This window comes from Ictalurus punctatus, chromosome 6 (assembly GCF_001660625.3).
Source record: "Ictalurus punctatus breed USDA103 chromosome 6, Coco_2.0, whole genome shotgun sequence".
NCBI lineage: Eukaryota > Metazoa > Chordata > Actinopteri > Siluriformes > Ictaluridae > Ictalurus > Ictalurus punctatus.
This window is the reverse complement of record NC_030421.2, coordinates 27,255,974-27,275,141: the sequence shown is the minus strand read 5'-3', so window position 1 is coordinate 27,275,141 and position 19,168 is coordinate 27,255,974. Positions and strand designations below refer to the sequence as shown.

General features: G+C 37.9%; 1 protein-coding gene across 3 annotated transcripts in view; it reads left to right on the top strand.

Moving 5' to 3' along the window:
* Nucleotides 1-5,565: 5,565 nt before the first annotated feature.
* Nucleotides 5,566-19,168, top strand: part of raph1a (Ras association (RalGDS/AF-6) and pleckstrin homology domains 1a) — a 76,672-nt gene continuing 63,069 nt past the window's right edge. For all 3 annotated transcript variants that reach the window (XM_017469896.3, XM_017469898.3, XM_017469895.3), the window contains exon 1: nucleotides 5,566-5,928. The gene's annotated coding sequence lies outside the window, so the exon portion shown is untranslated. The remainder of the gene's footprint in view (nucleotides 5,929-19,168) is intronic.

The window sequence follows — 19,168 nt, the reverse complement described above, 5'->3', positions numbered from 1 at the left end:
GTTTTCCTGTTCCTGACTACACATGGGAGGACACTCGAGTCAGAAGCACCTACTCTACCTACAGCTGACTTGAATATATCGACTGTATCCTATTATACGTAGAGCTAACTAACACCTAGACAACAGTCTAATTTCTCACTGAAATATTACTTATTTTTGTGAAATGTTTATGTAAATGTTTAAAATCCATGAGTACCGGCACCCACTTATTTGAGTTATTCTACTTTAAAGAGATAAATTAGAACAAAATTTTCCATATTACTCAGTTTAATTTGGATAACTTCTAATTATTTATAGAAACATCTATTTTAGTATTTTCTGTTGAAATGAGGAGGTTGCGTGGATTTTTTTAGAAATGAGTCACAACTTTCCTTTCATTGGTCACATCACAACATGGCACAGTTTGGGGGTATTTCTCATTTTTAGTAGATTTTTGTTTTATTTTTTTAACTTTGCTGTCTGACACAGGAAATAGATACTTTTTAGGTGTGGTGGTTTAGGTTTTTCTTTTTCTTGTATATATCTATGACAGTTGCTGATTTTAAACTTTTACATCAGTACAAAATTGTGTATATACAATAAAAAAAAAAAAAACAACTTATATTTAATTTTTAAAAAATTATACATTTTTCAATAATATATCACTGTATATAATATTTTTAGGGATGCACCGAATGTTGGGCAACCGAAATTATTCGGCCAAAAATAGCAAAAAAAGCATTTTTGCTGTTCGGCCGAATAAGTGCAAAGGCCGAATAAATTTGACCGAACAATGACGTGTTTGATGACGCGACCAAATAGCCTAGCAACCAGAGAGAGATGTCATGACCTTGATGAGGGGGCGCGCGCGCATGCACAAGCTACGTGCACGAGCTACGTGCTCTTCGGATGTTGACGGAAGTTTACTGTGGACACGTGCATTTGTTTTGTTTCTGTTCCGGAGTATTCTGTCACGTCGCGAGACGTAAGGGAGTAGAGTATGGAAGCAGGTAAACACAGTTTGTAAAGACAAAACAGGGTCGGGCGATCGGCAAACAGGCATAAACGGGGCAAAGCAGGAATCGCGGTCGCGGTCACAGAAAACAGCATCAAAACACAAAACAAGAAACATGAACTAGTACTATGGACTGGGAGCGGAAAAACCAGCAGGGACTAAATGAACTAATCTATAGTTTAAACTAACTAAATCTATCAAGGAACATAACATTAACAACGTATCTAACTATACTATATCTACTGTAATACTCCGCGAGGTGTACAGGGACGCGAGTGGTATATATCCCCAATATAATCAGCCGTATAGAACCCAATAGAACCATTTTTTGCACTCTTGTCAATGCACTTTTTTGTTGTAGGCTACAGAGTGTTCCATTCTTTCAGCAGTCAGTTATAGGCCTAACATCGGCTATTCAAGGGGGGCTCAAAGATGACCACATCAAAATATTTTTATTTTACTCATTTATTTATTTAAAGTTATATTGTCCCTTGTTGGTAGCCTATGCCTGCTGGAATGAAAAAAAAATGTTCAGTGTTAAACAAATATTTTAAAACTGTAGTTTTTGTAATTGATTTTTTTCTTTGAAAAGCAAGATAAAATAGTAAAAAGCACATTTTGACTATTTCATTTATGCAGTGGTGAAAAAAAATGGTAAAATAAATGAAAAAAACGTGTTTGGTATTCGGCCTTCGGCCAAGTTTTTCATCATATTCGGCTTCGGCCAAGGATTTTCATTTCGGTGCATCCCTAAATTTTTTAATAATATATTTTTTAAATATCTGATTAGTATTGTCTGATTATTTATGCTTACCAAACATATTTCAAGTATTTACAGGGCATGAACTAAAATAAAAGTTTTAACTTGTAATAACTGATATGAACCACGTGGTGGCAAGATTCACACAGAGAAAGTCTACGAACAAAGCAATTTAATCAAATGTCTGGCCTTCATTTGAAGCTATTCCCCTCCATCACATACCTAGCAATGCAAAGATAATTCTGAATATCTGTGCTCAATTTAAAAATATGAATGTTCCAAAACAACAATACATTATGCATTCATTATCAATACAATGACTTGCTCTGGGGTGCAGATATATACTGACTATAGTGGTCTCGCTTTTGGTTTAAGTGGTGATGACTCATCAGCTGTGATTTCTCTGATGTGGTTAGTCTGTAGCCTCAGAGCACAGTCAGTATTGGTCTCACAATGTCTTTCCCTATATATAGGTTGCTCATGTTTCAGCCTTTAAAGCCCCCCCTCACCCACCAATACAGTCTGTGTGTCTCCCAGCAACATTACAACAAAGTGCTCAAACTGAAACTGGTGCATGCATTTCACACACAGTTTGTGCATTTGTTTCAAACCTTTTCCTTCCTGTACTGGAAATGCATATAATCCACAACAATCTATAAACAGGGTGCAAAAAATTTGTCATATACTCTTTACTGCAGTGCATGCCAGTCAACAATATGATGAAATAGGTCAGATTAGATTAAAAACAACTGATTCAACATTTATGTGAATGGATAGAAGAGTAATGGGTAAAATGGTGAGGGAGACTAGTGCAATTTATCTACAAAATAAACCTGAAACATTATAATAATCATTCATCTTCAGTAACCGCTGTATCCTAGTCAGGATAAATAGTGGGTGCGAGGACATGATACACCCAGGATTGGACACCAGTCCATCACAGGGCACAATGCACACACATATTTAGAGTAGCCAGTCCACTTACTGGCTTGTTTTGGGGCATGGTGGAGGGAACCCACACATACATAGAAAACTTTCAGTAACTCGAACTCAGGATCAGCCCGGGAACCTGGAGCTGTGAGGCAGCAATCCTACCCCCTGTGCCACCAGACTGTCCATGACAATAGATTATGCAAATCAACAGAGAAATAACTTGAAAAGAACTGACAGAATTAAGCCAAACTTATGGCATGACCCTCTCAGTCTCCAGACTAGATTTAAAGAAGGTGTTGAAGGACATCTGACAGTAATAATTCATATGACAAGACTAATGGATAAAGATCTGCAAAGCAATCTGGCATCTAGAACATATATGTGAGGCTTAGGGGGTGGGGCACAAATATTATTATTTGCCAGGATAAATGCAGACATAGTTATTAAGGCATATTATGTTCAGAAAGGAAGATGTAAACCTTTTAACCATAATTGTGTTTTCTTTTTTATTAATATCTTAGCTTGCACTATTTGACCAGTTATATTACCTAATAATAATTACATGATAATAAAGGCCCATTAACACACTAAAGTTCTCATTAGTTAAAATAAATGTTTTTGTCTTTTTTCTTTTGTTGTAGGGATATTCTTCACTTTCAGGAAAAAAGGGTTTGTTATCTTGTCACTGGAGTGGTACCTTTCATGCAGCAATATGGATATAGTGTAGTATAGCATTTTTATTTATTTATTGATATTTGGATTAAATCCAATCCAACTTAACTGAGCAGTTAATAAGGCTAATAACAATATGAATTCAATAATAAATATAATAACTTTGATCTTGGATGTGTGGGGGCAGAGTGGCTTAGTGACTAGCACATTTGCATCACACCTCCAGGGTTGGGGGTTTGATTCCCACCTCCACCCTGTGTGTGTGGAGTTTGCATGTTCTCCCCGTGCTTCTGGGGTTTCAGTCCAAAGACATGCGTTGTAGGATGATTGACATTTTTAAATTGTCTGTAGTGTGTGAATGAGTGTGGGTGTCCTCTCCCTTGTGCCCCGAGTCCCCTGGGATAGGCTTCAGGCTCCACACAATCCTGTGTAGTATAATTGGTACAGAAAATGGATGGATGGAATTTGGTAAATAATAATAAAATAATTAATGATAATCAGTATCAAAAAAGAGAAGCTGTAAAGCAGGAGTTTCCCAACTAGTTTCCCATGACCCCATGTGAGGACAATTAATTTAAAAATGGGGTCATGAGAGAAGCTCACAGTCTCTTCTTTTGCTTTATTCATTTACTTTACAAATTTATATTATGAAATTTTACTCTAGCTGTGAAGATGCTTTTGTGTGCTACTATTTTAAAATGTGAGTTCCTGGAAGTCACATTCAATCAAGCCGCAATTCAATGAAGAGTGTTTGTGCCATTTTAGGTTTTTGCAGTATCCTATCATGCGACACAAATGTAATGTAGACTTCAGCAATAAAATGTAAAATAAATAAATAAATAAATAAATCTTTGTGGTAACATGATAGTGCAGCAGGTAGTGTTGCAGCTTTCCACCTCCATGATCTGTGTGGTCCCATCCAGCGTGTGCTTCAGCTTCATGCCCAGTGTTTCTGAGATAGGCCCCACTGTGATCATAATGAAGCAATTACTGAAAGTGAGTGAGTGAAATTTCTCCATCCACCCACCTCCACTAGTTCCTCTTTCGAGTGACTGACTCAGTAGAACAACAGAAGAAAAGAAAACAAACATATGCTGAAACATTTAGTGAATATTGATTTACAAGTCTTAAATGATAAATTTGAGGTTTTAAAAATGTAGTGTGAAAATTTCAGAAATGAATTATGTCCATTTGGGGGAATTCCAAAATGACCATAATGTCCATTTAGGGGAAATTAATAATGTGCATTTGGTGAACATGCATAATGTCCATTTGGGGGGAATTAATAATGTGTATTTGGGGGACATTCATAATGTCCATTTGGGGGAATTTCATAATTTCCATTTGGGGAATATTTATAATGTCCATTTGGGGGATTTCATAATGTCTATTTGGGGGAAATTAATAATGTCTATTTGGGCGAAATTCACAATGTGCATTTGGGGGACATTCATCATTTCCACTGGGAAGAAATATATAAGGTCCATCTGGAGGAACTTTGTGATGTCCCTTTGGGGGCCATTCATAATGTACATTTGGAAGAAATGTATAATCTCCATTTGGGGGAATTACATAATCTGCGATTTCAGGAAATCAATAATGTCTATTTGGGGGACATTCATAATGTCCCTTTTGGGGGAAATTCATAATGTGCATTTGGGGGACATTCATTATTTCCATTTGGGGGAAATTCATAATGTGCATTTGGGGGACATTCATTATTTCCATTTGGGGGAAATTAATAATGTGCACTTGGGGGACATTCATTATTTCCATTTGGAAGAAATGTATAATCTCCATTTGGGGGGAATTATATAATCTGCAATTTGAGGAAATCAATAATGTCTATTTGGGGGACATTCATAATGTCAATTTGGGGGAAATTTATAATGTCCATTTGGGGGACATTCATTATTTCCATTTGGAAGAAATGTATAATCTCCATTTGGGGAACTTCATAATGTCAGTTTAGGGAACATTCATAGTGTCCATTTGGGGGAATTTCATAATGTCCATTTGGGGTAGTTTGCCCAAAAAGGTTTGGGAACCCCTGTTCCAAAGAAAAGTGCAATGCGCAAATAAAACACTTCCGTGAGAGTACAATTAGAGAAGAGTAATTCGTGAGTAAACACACTGGGGTCAGGATGGTAATAATAGTGGGACGAGGAGGATTCACTCGGTGGAGCGGCACACCCTCTGATGGGGATTGCGTGAATGTGGTGACGTAAGACGGGCAGGGCAGGCGCGCTCTCGCGGAGCCGCTGGCCCGGATCTCAGGGCTGGACAGGAAGCGGAGGCTCGTGCACGCGCATAGGTCCAGCGGCAGCAGCAGCAGCCGTAACAGCAGCTCCCATCGGAAGCTAGGGAACGGAAACGGGAGCCTAAATGCAAGTCCGAGCTCAAGCAGCCTCTCGAGTCTATCGGTTGTGAAGACACTAACGGCGTTTAACGGCAGACTGATTCAGTCCTGCTGAGTCCGAGCAACACGTCGGCTTTTTCCTCCAAATCCATTGTGGATCTGCTCATTTCCCATTCACGAGCCTTCAACCGTCATCCTGGATTCATAACGGTCAGTCGCTCTTTATGCCTTTTTGTTGTTGCTAGAAAAAATGATGCATTTTCACGGTAGGAAAGGTCACCGCGGAGGAAACGCGTGTAATCTGAGGATTTATTATATTTACAAAGTGCATTAGCTTAGTGGCTAACAGAAGGCGCTAATGAACAGACTCTCATTTCTCCTATTTAAAGGAGAAAAAAAAAACAGGAGAAAGGTGTGAAATCGGTGTTGTTCAGATGAAACCGGGTGTATTTTGTCTGTCAAAGCGCTGACAGCATTGTGGTGTGTGTGTGTGTGTGTGTGTGTGTGTGTGTGTAGTGACAGGCGCTGGATCAGACATTATGTGTACATCTACTGGATGAACGCATTTGGTAGCAGAGAAAACTGAGCGTATTCAGGCCTGTGATCGTACACATATGATTAAAACGCAGAAAACCTGCAATTTCAGACAGTGTGTGTGTGTGTGTGTGCGTGTGTGTGTGTGTGCGTGTGCACCAGCCTCACTAACTAAAAGCCCACATCTGTGCTGGGTGTGTTTCTACTGCCTCCACCATCGCATTGCATTGTAACCATGCAGCAGCTCAATTTTAGCTTTAACATCAATGCGATCGTGGAGTTGAATCACACACATATATATATATAAATAAATAAAAAAAACTGGACCTGTAGTGCTAGGGGTGTGACCTGCACAATTGTGTTAAGCCCATGTTGTGTGCAGCCATCAGGGCTCTGACAGCAGTTGCTTGCTTTGCAGTAAACACCAGGAGGCCCAGGCTCCATTTCCACTAGCAGTGTGTCAAGTGGCCTCAGGTTTGCATTGCAGTTGTCTACTGCCTGCATTACAGTCCCACTTCTCAGCGAGTTTAGGTCTGATCCTTATCCAAAATACTCTGGGTTACATTTCCCCTAATATTTGCAATAATTTCGGATTGCACTATACAACACGTCACTAATGGATCAGAAGTGGAACATAGACGACTGTGAATTTTCAGTGGATACAGAAGACTGGAAGTGTGTATTAAGGCGAAGGGAGTATTTATATCACATTCAGAAAGGGAGATGCAAACTTTTGATTTGACATCATTTTAAAAAAATTACTGTTAATATCTAATCATAGATTATTGAATCATTTTTGTTACTTTTATTTTTATTTGGTTTGCAATGAGGGTGTACAAACTTTTACATTCAACTTTATATACCAATGACTCTATCTATCTATCTATCAATCATTTTGTTCATGTGCATTCACCCATAGTGGTGGATTAATGGGACACCTGAGCAAAAGAAAAAAACACCTTTACTCACATACTGAAGAGACGTTTTCAATGTTTCAATGTCAGGATATGGTGTAAATGTAATTTCATCTTACTATTAAGTTATTATACATATCAGTTAACTTATGAATCTTAGTCAGGGTGTAAAACAGCAGAGAATAGCAGGCTTATGATCATCCCCGAGGCTGTTTAAGGTTACCTGCAGAGAGGTCATGCAGCTGTCTAAGGCTTGAAAGATGATACACACTGTTGCTTTTATTGAACTCTCTTATTTCTTGTCTTGAGCAGTTCAAGACTAAGTTTTTTGTTAAAGGTTGGTTCTGAGTGTGTAATTATACCCATGTTTGGCTCCAAGCACATAGACACGGTCTGGAATGAATGGAGAAACTTTGTTGTCTTTGTTTGCTGCTTATGGAGGTGTGTAGAGCCAGGTCTGTACAGAATTGGCAGTGAACAGATGCTTTCAATGTGAAATGGGTGGGAAGATTAGTCTGTATGTTGAGAATTCTTGCCCAGAAGAATACAGGTCAGTCTGGGGGAAAAAGCATGACACTATGGATAGAGTACAAATGGCAGGAAGGGGGGCTCAGAAATACCAATTACTTGCCAACTCAGCGGATTGCATAGTTCAGTGGCATCTAACATCACTCCCAAAACAAACATGATGAATAAATGTTGTTATTGTGAAACAGGCCAAAGCCAGGCCGTTTGTTATTTGTATGGTTGTCAGCCTCTGATATACTTTTAGACTTCATGTGAAAACCATAATGAACTTTCTTTTACTTTCACACTATCTGGTGTTACCCAGATGAGGACGGGTTCCCTTCTGAGTCTGGTTCCTCTCAAGGTTTCTTCCTCGTATCATCTTAGAGAGTTTTTCCTCGCCACCGTCGCCACCGGCTCGCTCAATAGGGATAAATTCACACACTTAAAATCTGTATCCTGTGTATATATGTTTCTGTAAAGCTGCTTTGAGACAATGTCCATTGTTAAAAGTGCTATACAAATAAAATTGAATTGAATTGAGTTGTACTTCTCTTTTGTGTTATCAGTGGTATTAATAGGTAGTTTATTTCATCTTCTGATGCCCTGTATTTTATTCCTTGTATGTTTGAGTTGAGGAATCTATTTCCAAAAGTGGTTAAATGAACACTGTATTGCCAGGACACAGAGACTGTCCTCTTTCATTTCATTAGTTTACACCTCTAATTCTTGACAATCTGTTGCTCTTTCACTCTGTTTCTATGTGCTGATGCTGCTATTAGCTGCATGATTTACCACTAAACTAAAAATCTGCCTTCTCATTAAAAAAAAACCAATAACAACGCAAAAAACACATTGGTAACTAAGGAAGAATGACTAATTTTGTTCAAAAGTCCAAAATTAGATTGTCCGCCATGCCCCTTACCAATCAGATTTGTTCTACTTGATTTGACAGTGAAATCGTAATGTGAAAATAAAATGGCACCACTGGATTCAAGACATATTTTCTTGCAACAGTGTTTGGAATTCAGTCATTTCTAATTTCTGTCATATAAGAACCTTCAGCAAAGGAAATGGTAATGTAGAGTTGTAGTGGAAGATCAATTCGATTCAATTCAACTTTATTTGTATATTGTTTTTAACAACAGACATTGTCACTGAGCGATTTTACAGAAATCCAGCTGTACATTTAGTTCCCTAACCTGCAAGCCAGAGGTGAAAGTGGTAAGGAAAAACTCCCTGAGATGATATGAGAAAGAAACTTTGAGAGGAACTCATCCTCTCCTGGGTGACACCAGATAGTGTGATTATAAATCATTACAGTATACAGCTGTAGAAGAGTAAAGGCATGGGTACATTTTTTCATTTTCCATATCTGACCTTTGACTTGGGAGGAGGGGCAGTAGGATGTTTGTGCTGAGGGAGTGGTTAAGATATTTTAAGTTTAAATCCTGTAAATACTTCACAGAGTAGAAGGGAGCTCAACTGCCTAAAGCCCTAACAGGTCTCTCCACATACTGATTTGCATTGGATGACAGACCATCCAGTAACTTTGTCTTAAAGGGACAGTCTAGTGTTTTTCAACTCCATCTCTATCCACTGCATTAATAATGTAGGTCTGGTTACCGAAAAGAATAATTCAAATATGTTTCCATACATGTAGAATCGGACAGATAGCCCAATTACTACAAAAAAGTCAATAGGCTCTTATTGAGTTAAGTCAGTAGACATATTATATTATATTAATTTTGGTCTTAGGATGAAACAGAATGACTGAATGTCTTACCAAATCTGCCCTGATGTAGTTTATTGGACTTACAGTATAGTAAAGTATAGTAAAAAATAATTCTGTTCAATTCATTCTGTTTAATTCATTCTGCATTTTCAGAGGTTTTGTGATATCCATGAGTCATCAGGTGGAAAATGAAATACTTATATGTTTATATTTTTACCATGATAACATGAAAACAATCCTTCCATCTAAAAATTCATGAATGCTTTCTAGAATTTTATATCAACATTTACTGACTGCCCAAATAACTGCCCTTAGACTTCCATTAACCATTGGGTTTTCAGTTATTTCCTTAGTACAGGGAAACATACAGAAATTAGAGTCTGTATCAGTTGCACATATGACAGGCATGCAATAAATAGATGTTAGGTAAAATTCCTGGTGTATTCCTTTCAAGTGAAATTTCTGATGGTTAAGCTATCCATATGCAGCAGTAAACTGGTCTCCACTAGAGTCCCCACTCCAAGACTGGCCTTGTTTGCTGAGATTACATCACGCTATTGTGAAAGAAGGGTGGATTCAGCTGTTTAGAGTCTCGGGTCTGATCTAGAGGAAAGAGGATGCTTCTCCAGACATTCTTCCTTATAAAACAAGTCCTACAGGAGACACACACCATGTGAAATGCTTTGTTTGTTGTAGTGGAGTGTGTATGGGTTTGTGACTGAGTTTTTCTGCCAGCCACGGTAGCCATCTTTGATCTTTCACAGAGCATGAGTCCCAGCTGGCATTCCTACGAGTGAAACTGGAGGCTGTGATCACCTCCCACAAATATGATATAATATATGAGGGGGAAACAGAGCGATGGGGAAGAGACAGTAAAAAAAAAAAATTCATAGCAATGGTTCTTGTACAGGTGGTCTTTGTAAGCTTTGAATGAACTGTTTAGACTGTGTGCACTATTGTGCAGTATTGTGCAGTATTATATGTTGTTTATATATAACATATGTCATGTGGCTTTACATCATCAGTGTATTTCATGTACATTTGCCCGAGATCTAAGTAAGACACGTGGTCCAGCTGTTAGCTGCCATCTGCAAGCTGTGGTCATGATTAACACACTTCTCTCAGCATGGGCATATGCTTGTGCCATCTTTGTAGATTAGTGACCTCAATAATGGGTTAGGGATGCACTGAAATTTTCATATAAATTTGGCTTTATATGAAAAGAGTATTCATGCAGAAACCTTTGACCAAAAAGCATGTTCAAATAAACTTTATATTATACAACACAATTATTTAGTACACTGTAATATAATGTAACACTTTCACATGTTATCTTTGATATCACTGATCACTAAAGCATTTGAATGTTTGAATTAGCATCTTGTGGCTATTTTTAATCACCTTGTACCAAAAAGGCTTCGTCCAAATGGGTGTACGTCGTTACATTTCAGGGCTGGTTACGGTGGATTCAGTTGGGTTATTTGGATAAGAAATGGTGCATTCAATCTGGCAACCGTGACCTTGTAGGCAAGCCATTAACTCTGGGACTCTGCTCCAGGCAGAGGACTCTGTGTATATCATATCACATTTTCCATAGCCGATCTGTAATCTACATACATTTTACAGCGGGAAAAATTCTGTTCGTTATTCACTAATGAAGACCAATGTTGCTGTGTTTACAATTATTATTGATCTATTGTTGATCAAAATGGGTGCTCTTTCTTGTTAGTGGCCGTGTAAACACAAAATAAAATATGATATACAGTACATGTAATATACTATCATCTGATAGGTGTATTTCTGTTGTAGTAGCTCTCTTGGTTATTGTTTGTTTGCGATCACAGTGGGATGCTAGTCTAAAATTTGAACATAACTAAAGTACTGGTGACGGTAACAGTAATTTAAAACAAAACGGCTATCAGATAGGTCAACTCAGTAGACCACAACATGTCTTGGCATTAGCCTATATAAAGAAATAATGAAGTGAAGCTATGAATCTGTGGCTATAAACAGCAGGCTCTTCAGCTTGGCTAGTAATTCTGTTTTAAACACTTTACCGTAGAATCTGCGTTTACACATTGGCAAAGCAAAACACTGCTGTAGACGATAGCTTTAACTATATCTTCATGTTTAGACCAAATAATTTTCTCATCCTTGACTTTTTCTGAGCTTCATTTGTTTTGACTTCATATGTGAGTTTAGCTAGGTTAGTATTTCGGTTCAATTCAGTTCAATTCAATTTTATTTATATAGCACTTTTAACAATGAACATTTTCATAAAGTGTCACAAAATGTACAGAAATGTAAGATTTAAAATGTATAAATTTATCTAATTTACAAAGCACAGCTTCTGTTAGATTATAGCCATAGTCTCTGATATCTTTGGCTTTCCTACAGCCTGCATGGAGCCCTGTTTTTGTCCTTTTATGTAAAAATATACTCTACTTTTAATACAAGTTACTATATGTTTTAATTGCAGATTTAATTTTTCCTTTTCTTTTAATTAAAATTAATAAAAGCCATATATATATATATATATATATATATATATATATATATATATATATATATATATATATATATATATATGCGCAGTTATTTAATTCTGTTCAGCTGTGCCAATCACTAACTACTGACATTTAAAACAATTATTAGAGATGTCTCTTTTTTTCAATTAGGTTTCATTCAAACTTAAAATTAATAAATAAATCATTGGCATAAAATTATATGCATACTATTTTATGAAAAAATGTTTGTATCTTTTTTGTTTCTCAATATCTGTGTTTTTTTTTTGTACCAATGGGACCAGGAATGTTCATTTCAGTACACCACTAATGATATTAGAGCAACTTAAGTTGGCACTAGGATTGAAATGGTATTATTGCTCCTTGTTCTTCACAAAGTTGACTGTCAGTGATGCCCCGGGGGCACAGAGGATGATTTATATGCTGTGGTTGTTTGCTTCATGGAGAATGGTTTTAGCATGGCATTTACACTGTGTTGAAATGAAGTCATGACTGTGCTCTACTTTCTGTTTAGGTAAACCAGGTGTTCTGTTAGTCACTGTGGCTAATTTCACAGCGAGGGTCTGTTCACACCGGGAAGTTTTTTTTTTTACGTGTTTTTGTGTGTTAACCCCAGGTGTTAGACGCGGGCGAGGCGCTGAATGAAAGTGTAAATTCACTCCCTGTCAGTAGATGGCGCTTATTGAAAAGCAGAAACACCCCGGTACACAAGGTGGCGCCGCACAACTTTCCGTTTCTGACACCCGCTCATCACTGAGAAGAAGAAGAGAACCAGTCTTTGAAACCGTTCACACACTTTTTCTGAACTCGCTAAAGCACGTACGCACTTTTGCTAAATGTAAGAGATTTGGTCACTGCAATAAATACTTCTTTAAAGCTAAATCCTTAAAGTTCTCCTTTTAAACAATATACTCTTTTTTAAATAAGTAATGATTTGAATTATATCAAAGTCAAAGCAACAGCATTCACATACTTATGGGAAGACCTAGATTTATTTTGGGAGGGGGTGGGTATAAGGCAACTATTGTTGTACCCCAAAATGTTAATGTTCTTGCAGATTGATGACGTGTTGAATATGAATAGTCTTTTTTTGTGGTAAATATGATAATACAACGATGCAGTAATGGGGCACTTAGCTATTTAAATAAGAGGTCAAGAATACTTATATGCATATACATGCCAGGTACAAAATAAATACAATGGACCATCAATCAGCGAATTATCATTTGCAGGGAAGAGACAAACAATGGTATTTAGTGTAGAAAACAACACTGAAAGAATTAAATGGATCATTTAGAATATATGCTTGCATTTCAGTGTTGTCAAAAAAATAGCCACAACATAATAAATACACTTATATAGTATTTAGTGTGTAATTTTGAATCTGGTGCTTTCAAAGGACACCATGTTTATGTGTGTAGGCAGAAGGATTTATTAGCAGTGAGCATTTTATTTCGGGTGTCACTTATGCACTAAAATGGCGGGTGCTTGCATCATTGTCTTCTTTTTCAGCTTCTTCTTCATCGGTAAGACAGTTTTGTACTTGAGCACCATCAAGTCGTACTTTTATGTAACTTCAGCAGCTCCGGGCACGTGAACAAAAGCACAAATCTCATTGGTCGGACGGTTTTTTGACGTGGCATGTCAAAAAAAAAAAAACTAACCCGTTGGTGTTAAAAAAATTTTTACGCTTTGATGAACACTTCCATTGACAGCCACTGGTGCGTTAAACGGACAGTTTTTCATGCTGCGAAAATCGCCCTGGTGTGAACAGGGCTTAAAGCTACAGTTTGTTTATGAAGTGCCCTGCCTAGCAGCTGTTTGCACTGTGACTAGTCTGTGTTGAGCAAGCAATGAAAAGTGCTTATGTCCTCTCACCCAGTGATTTGGAGAAACAGTCATGACTGTCAGGTAGTGGATTTGTTTGAGTCAGCAAACTCTGTGTGTGTGTGTGTGTGTGTGTGTGTGTGTGTGTGTGTGTGTGTGAGTGTGTGTGTGTGTGAAATGTGCTGTAGCTTCCTCATGCCAGCTGACTGTTATTACATGTGGAGTAATTTCCCTGCATTACTTGCTTCTTGATAATTTGAGTCACAATTCTTACTAAAAAGCACTGAAATGAATATACACAAGTATTAATCTGTGTCTTAAATTAAGTGTCTTCTAGTAAACTTATATATACTTGAGGGTCACTTAAACACCATGCTGTTTTTGCGCAGAGTAAATTCACCGGTCAGAATTGAAAAGGAGGAGTTTTTAAACTGTCTGTGTCAGAGGGCAGGCTACTATGGGGTAAGAATTGTTTCATAATTCCAAATAAATAGATTACGATCCACAAATAAATGCAATGAGATTTAAAAATTAAATAAATTCACAAATGCATTGAACGAGATCCACGAATATATGTTCGTAGTTTCACAAAAATAAATGAAGTTGACCAAATAAATAAAATGAGATTTGCGAATAATTATTATTATAGTTATTTATTTATTTATTTATTTATTTTTACAAATATGTTTTTATGTCACGAACACAACTCTGCCCTGCATTCATTTGTGGATCGTGTCCTGTGCATTTGTGGATTGCTGCACACATTAGTTGGACTCCGCCCACCGTCTACTCAAGCCAATCGGATAATCGCCACTGACCAATCGTAGTACGTTCTCACACCAACCAATCACGTTTTGTTTTACAATCAGGACAGTAACAGAGTCATATTGCACCGAACTTGTGGATCTCATTCAATGCATTTGTGAAGGAATTTTTGTAAATCTCACTACATTTATTTGTGGATCGTAATCTATTTATCAGGAATTATGAAACAATTCTAACCCCATAGGCTCCCAACAGGCACAAAGAAATGTCTCACATCCACTCCAGCCCCAGAGGCAGCTGTCTCCATCTCATGTACACTCAATCTCATGAACAGACCCAGAGCAGTATAGCTTAAACACAACCCTAAGAATGGAGGAAGCATTAAGGCTAATAGGATCTGTTCAGATGTTTTGTCCTTTGGTGTCACTCATTGCACAAACGCTGTCCAACAGGACTTATAGCTAGTGTGTTAAGGTTGTTTATGTATTGTATGCTGTATTATAGAGCTGCATTGTAGGAGCTAAATTGATAATCATGGCTATTTTGTTCAAAACAATTTAGGAACAAAAAGGTTTCATTAATTCTTCATTCATCTGTTTCAAGGAGCTGCTTTATTCTGGTCAGGTTTGCAGTCGATAGTGAGTTTATCCTGTGCGAGGCGGGAAAACAGCCAGGATAGGATGCCACTCTACTGCAGGGCAACATACACACACATTCACACACTCATTCACGCTTTAACAAAAATATCAACCTGGATAGTAGGCACAGCAGCTGCAGTACAACATCGTCCACCATTTTGTTTGTTTTGAGTTGAATGGGTCACATGGGTCATCGTTTTTGAATATCTCCATCTTCTCAGTCCACACTACGACCTAATTTTCAAATGAATCTACCTGGGAGAACGTTCTCGAAAAGCTTAATTTTCGCTGGACAAAAACACCACACTCAGTGTGGACAGAAGGCCAAAATTTAGAGAGAAGAAGATGTGTTTTCAAGTTTATCTGGAGTCATGTGGACATAGCCTTAGCCAGTCCACCTACTGGCTGGCTGGTGGTGGTAGCCCAGTGGTTAAGACATTGGACTTCTGACCGGAGTGAGTTCAAATACCTGTATCACCAAGCTGCCATTGGAGGGCCCTTGAGCAAGGCCCTTAAGCCTCAATTGCTCAGTTGTGTAAATGAGATAAATGTAAGTTGCTCTGGATAAGCACATCCACCAAATGACATAAATCTACATGCATACTGGCATGTAGAGTATATAGGAGATGGTAGGAAACTGGAGGACCTGCAGGAAACCCATGCAGACACAAGGAGAACATGCACAGAAGCTCCACACAAACAGTAAGGATTCAGTCAATTCAAATTATTATTTTAATTTTCCCACTTCCCATTTGTTTCATAATTCTACATTTTAATTTATCCTACTGAGATTATCAAAGTAGACACCTGTGCTCGCAAGCCCAGGTGATACTGTGTGTTTTTTCCCCCCACATTCTTATATTCAAACCACACATTACCCAAACCTAACACCAATACCATATTATAAATATACTATAGCATGTACTCCTGCTGCTTCATATCTCTCCCTGGAGCTCAATCAGAGTCAACCAGCCAGGAGTGCTGGGTTTCACTGTGTCACCTCTTATTTAACCTGTTTGAAAAGGATATACTTGTAAACTTCATTTACTCAATTCGACAGCTCTAATTGTCTGCTGTACTTTTTTCTGTGCTTGCTGATTGAGTAATATTTTTTGTGCACTTGCAAAATACACAGATGCAAAATAAATTTGTGGAACATCTTGCTGGATCCTTTTGATTTGCCTCCCTCATTAATTCTCATTAGCCTTTGTTCGCCTCTTGTGATTGATGATCTTTTCTGTTGTTGTATTATTAAAAGTATGAGAGGAGCAACTTTGTTTCTTATAGCTACGAGATTGATAAAGAGGTTGCTAGTAAAGGGGGAAATTAGGGGAAAAATTGTATTTGGCACCACTTTTATCTGGTGTTGTCATGTAATCTACTGCCCCTTAATCGCTGTACAGCAGGAAGCACACAGGAATGCTGGCTGATTAGGGAACACTGTGCCAACTACCAAGTCCTCACACGTTTTGGCTGTCCAGCCTCAGCACAGCATGTAAGAGGACAGGGGAAGGGCAAGCCGTTGTGCTGTTATAAATACCCGACAGGCAAAGATTTTGTTATGAGTGTGTCTCTTCTTGATTTCCAGATAGCTGGAGTTAGTGATAAATTTGATAACACTGATAACACTTTCAGCACAGCATCATCAGATGGAGTATTCAAACCTGCAACTATCCAGAGGTAGGCTTGTTTCTTGGCCAACCCCAAATATCACTGCGGATATCATTTCACTGGAAATGTTAAATCCCTTGTTTCAGGCCAGACAGGAAGTAACTATGGCGCGCAAACTGCATTTGGAACACACAAATGTGTGTTTTTATTGTTTAACGTAATATGAGCAGAGCACCAAGGCCTGACCTGCTGTAGAAAACTGTGTCCGTACAGACATGAGGGCCAAAGGGAGAAAAAGAGTGAAATAACAGCAAAATCAGGCGCTATTTCTTATAGTGTGAGCAGTTATCTGTGTGCTCCCATCTCAGCTTTGTTCCCAAGTGCCTCCATGGCATTGCATGTGTAATCAGTATGTCTCATGTTGTTCTGTTCTGACCTGCTTGTTTTGAGCAAATCCACTCACAGGCTTAAAAAACAAGCTTTCCAGCGTGGTTACACACTTTATAATGTGCCATCTTCCTCCCTTTGGGGATTTGCCATGAACTTCTTAAAATATCCGTGGACATGTCATTTTAAACAATGAAAATAATCTGTGTCGCACACGAGTTTGATAAATATGTTTTTAAGCCCTAGAAATATCTACACCGCATGAAAAAAGCCTGGAAAGATGAATATGGAATTTGCAAACGTCTCAAATAGACTAATATCAGCAACATCAAGTTAACCAGCTGGCTAGGTAACAGGTAGACATAAGTCTGAATCTTGATTTACATGGTCATCTTTTCATCAATTTATAGAACAGTAGACAACACTATTAACACTATCTTAGTCAGTAGTAAAATCAGCTAATATGAGTAAGCAGCTAACTCCATGGTACTTAGAATATCTGCTGTTACACTAGCGGATCCGAGTGATTTATGATGCAGTACTCAAAGCTGCTGAAATATACCAATAACACTAGGTAAATTAGCCAGAATGCTAGTACTGCTAACATTACTGCTACAGTAAGTCATTTATCTTAGTACCATTTACTAGGGTTGTCACGATACCATAAACATATCTTACGATACTATACCAGCTGAAGTATCACAATACCAAGTAGTATCATGACACAATGCAATATTGTGTTAATTCATAATTCAAATTGATGAAATGAACCAAATTTACAGAAATACATAGATATAAATGAAAACAGACAAACTAGATATCCTCTGAATACTTTATTAATTGGAAAAACTCAAAAACAATCATACAGTTGGCAAGCAACTAATTCAATGTGCCACATATTTCATCTTTTGTTCCCTAGAGCAATAAAATCATGCAAATTGAAATTGTCCTGAGAGTACTAAGAATAAACACATCGTTAGGAATAAATAACTGAATTTAGAAATGAACTCCAAAAATCAGAAAATTGGGAAGGTTAGTACGGGTATACCGTGCAACCCTACTATTTATATTGTCATATTCCTACTGACTTATTTCACAGTAGCCAAAATGTATAATATTGTCAGAATATACACTAACCATGCTTTTGTTCATCCTTTATATTAGCATGGGGGATCTAATGCTAAAAGTTTCCAGGTTCCACATTATCTTTAAATCTCAAATATGAAATCTTGAAATCAATGAGCTTCTTCACTTGTCGGGATTTTGACATTTGCTCTGCGGTGACAAATTTGAGCCAACTCTCAACCAAACATCAAAATAATCACAATCACAGAAGTATTTGCGCTTGCTTAAGAGTGCAGTTTTTCCACAGAGTGAAATGAGAAAAGAGGTCGCTTTCCAGAATCTAGTTAAATGTAATGTTGAAGTTAATGCTTGGAAAATCTAGGCTCATTCCCCTCTTCAGTTTTTCTTCTCTCTTTTCACCTGGTCGTTTTGCCTTGTCCTCCTTCGCCAGGGTTTCCAAGCTGTTCCTCGTGCGACAAAATGAGCCTCGGCCTCGGGGAGGAATGAGAGTCTGGGACTCAGGATAGCTTACAGTTTACAGCTTTCCGTCCTCATCTCACCTGTCTCCATTTAAAACCAAGTGCTTATTTTACCAGCACAATATCAAAGGCTTAGAGTGCTTTACTGTATGCTGACGCTGCTGTTCCATTAAAGAGAGCAAGGCGTGCCAGAGGAGTCAAGGAGTTTGCATTTGTTTTTCATACTTTTGAGTATTACGTCCTTAAGTTTGTATACTGACCAAATAAGCAGTGCTGTATATCTAAGTGTGATATAACCTGTAGGATTTAAAAATTAAATTAAAAGAGAGAGAGAGAGAGAGAGAGAGAGAGAGATCATGTACAGAGCACATACAATAATTTGAGCATTACAGGCATTCGTGCCTCTTCTCTGTTTTGACATGTCTGAACTTTCTGTCATAACGCCCCGTTGTCCCAGCTGTTA